At 55.7% G+C, this 3,174-nt stretch overlaps 1 long non-coding RNA gene across 1 annotated transcript; it reads left to right on the top strand.

The window, feature by feature from the left end:
* Positions 1-376: 376 nt before the first annotated feature.
* Positions 377-2,015, top strand: LOC112541410 (uncharacterized). Its single transcript, XR_003085398.1, has 3 exons — positions 377-820; positions 1,335-1,541; positions 1,648-2,015. It is a non-coding gene; the product is annotated as an uncharacterized LOC112541410 (long non-coding RNA).
* Positions 2,016-3,174: the final 1,159 nt, after the last annotated feature.

The raw sequence follows: 3,174 nt of genomic DNA on the forward strand, positions 1-3,174 counted from the left end.
CCGGGCTCTCTTCTCGAGGAAAATCCACCTTTCCCCTTCCTCTCCGCCCGCCGCCCCGCCGCCCCAAAACCAGGAGATCTTCTACAGAAGATTTTCCCAGCTCGCCCTCCCGCTCTTCCTGGCGTCGCCCTCGAACAACCGGCTTAATTACGAAAATTCATTAGCCAGCACTTAATTACACCCGCCACGCGCCGGCTTAGCTGAGAAGACGTCTGATAAATGGCGTGTAAGTTACGCGGGGAATCGCGTTCCGTAATTAACCGCAAGCCGCTCCGCTGCGTAATATTAATGAGGCCTTTTTGACTATGCAAATGCCGCGGGCGGAGCGGAAGGCGATTGGAGGCGATTGGAGGCGGGGGGGGCGCCGGCCAGGTGGGTCGCGCTGCGCTTTTGCGCCGGGCGATCCGGCTTGGCCGCCCTGCGTCGGGTCTCGCAGGTCGGGTCGATCGCCCCCGAGGTCCTCGCGCTGCGCACGGAGAAGAGCAGCGCGGGCACCCCAGCCGCAGAGCCGCCTCCGCGAAGCGCGTTCCCAGCTCTCCGAAGGAGGCCGAGCAGGGGCCGAGAGCAGCGCGAGGGGCGTCTCGCTGGGCTCAGGCGCCGGGCGCGCAAAGCGGGGCGCCCCTCCTGCTTAGGACGTGGGAGCGGCGGGGCGGAAAAGCAGCCGAGGGATGAAGTCCGTATTAGGCCACCCAAATGTCCCAGAAAGAGGTGGAGAGCAAACCTCGGAGTTCTCCAGAACTTTTCATCAAGCAGATGATACAGCAGGAGGAGGAAAGTGAAGTCTGTTGGCGCAGAATTACTCTCCTTTGCCGCTGAAGAGGTAAGAACAGAAGGGGCAATTAAAGTTAGACACACAAGGTTTTGAGCAGACCAGGGCAGTGAAGGTGATCCCCACAGAAGTGGTGGGGGGTTTTTTGTTTTTTTTTAGGGAGGGAATAGAAATATAATAGAAGCATTGTTGGACAGCTTGATAGATTCAGCTCTACTAAGCTGAAGGTACACTTTCAAGGTGGGGGTCAGAAAAGTCAGGTGTGGCAGGTGGACGTACCTTCAAACAAGCCTCCCTCCCCCTTCTTTTCACCTGAGCATTTTCAGAGAAGGTGGAGTAGTCTTCTCATAATACTGCGTGGCCCAGACAGAGACAAGAATCAACCCTGCAAAGATTTAGAAACCTCAGAGGCAGAATTGACCTCCGACCAAAAAGGGGGAAAGAGAAGAGGAGGGGGCACTTTGCAAGTTCTTGTCAGTTGCCTGTCCTTAAAGGAACAGTGGGAGAAAAATCAGGTCTGTTGCTATGGTGATGTGCAGAACAGGCTCCATTCATAAAACTGCAGGTGCCGGCACACGGATTTGGCTGGTGGCTGGCTCTTTCTCCACCAAGGCCCCCCTCCCTGGTGCACCGCCACCTCAAGGCCACCACCTTCGGGGGGCTAAGAGCCAAGAACACCCAGCTGGGTTTGATTCCAGGGTTCTTGCCAAGAATACTGAAATCAAGGATGCAGAGTCCTCAGGATATGAGGTATTTCCCACACTTCTGATAGGTGAGTGGCATCTGGCTTTCCTGCCCCGCCCCCCACCCCCCGCCTGTGAATCAGGCTGGGGAGACCCTTCAGTAGATGCTCAAACACGTCTTTTTCTCTCCCACAGTTTCAGTCCGAGGAAGAAGCGATGCTGTTGGACTCAGCTGGGAGTGGAACCCACCTGTGCTGTTCCAGCTTGGCATGGAGAAAGTCTCAGGACCAGGGGCATCCACGGGGCGGGGGGGGTGCCACAAAAGCCAAGATGGCGGCTGCAGCCACATGACTGGCGGGGCTTCGGTCCCATGGCTGCAGCTGCCGTGTGTTCTTTGGGGTACCCCCTCCTGCCGGTGCCCCTGTTTAGGACTGATTCTTGGCCTCTCCGTGCAAAGATGAGAAAAACACCTCTCTGAAATGTTCAAGAGCCATTGCAGTTCACTGGCTTGGATCACACAGCCTGCTGAATCATGGTTGATTTAATAAATTATCGTTGCTTGGGTGCACACAGACTAGCCATATTATGCTGGTTTGTAAGCCACCGCCTATAGTCAGCCATGATATCTGAACCCACCATGAGTGTGGGGACCAGTCCCAGGCACACAGGGCAAACAGGTTCTCTTTCAAAAGCTGGAGAAGCTCTTTCCGGGGGGCGGGGGCAGAATGCCCTTCCTCCCAATCAGCCCAGGCTGGGGGGCTTCAGCCTCCCAGATACTAAGATGCCCAGCAGGTGGAGAAGCTCCAGCCAGCTGCTCCTGCTCCATCTGCCGTCCGGCCCTCTGCCCTCCCCTCCCCCTCACACACGCACGAGGAGCAGTTTCCAGTTTGTGCCAAGAGCAGCCGTGCACAGAGGCGGCACCCCGTCCTGCGCAGCGTGTGCCTGGCACTGCAGGCAAGATGCACAGACGGTACAAGCTCTTCGTTCTCCTTAAATGGTACATGACACCATAACCCTTCAGCTGGAGCAGGCAAGGAAGGTAAATCAAGCAAGAGCTTCGCCCAGATCCTTCTGCCAGTTTCCCAGGGCCCCAGGAAAGGGAAATGGGGGGAGAAGGAGGGCCCAGGCCGGTGCAAACCTCACACCAGGCAAGAGGGAGTCATAAACAGTGCTGTGTCTCCCCCCTTCCCTCTCTTTCATAAACACACTGGAACCAAACTACATGGAGTTTACAGTACCTCGCGTAATAGCTTTTTCTTTAAAAATATGCAAGCTGAGTAAGGAAGAATAAAGCTCTAGGCATGTGGAGCTACACGGTCAACTAAATCAACACCTTCCTTCCATATGCAAGAGCACCTAACCCAAACTCCCGCAACAGCCCAGCTGCAAAGACCCAGACTCGGCTCTATCCCAAACTTGATCAAGATGTTTCCCCAAGCAGTTGGGTATTCTGGTGCCTAGGAGCCACCGGCCACAAAAGGCCACCAACGCTTATTAAGAAAGGTCAAGTGGGCCATTGGTCCAATGAAGCCTCCATTCCACGCTCAGCTTCAGCTCGCCTACTACCAAATGTTGGTTTGCTCAGCCTTGGTTGTAGACTAATGGGTCTGGGCGAACCTCCATCTTACGCACGCCTCGTGCACTCAGGCCTTTGATCAGTTTCAGAGGCTGCATCCGTTGTGCTGGTCCCCAGTGGCCACCGCTGTCAGTTTGCAGACCATG

This window comes from Python bivittatus, unplaced genomic scaffold (genome assembly GCF_059951505.1).
Source record: "Python bivittatus isolate LINGU-HERP-01145 unplaced genomic scaffold, Pbiv_v1 ctg000310_np1212, whole genome shotgun sequence".
Lineage (NCBI taxonomy): Eukaryota > Metazoa > Chordata > Lepidosauria > Squamata > Pythonidae > Python > Python bivittatus.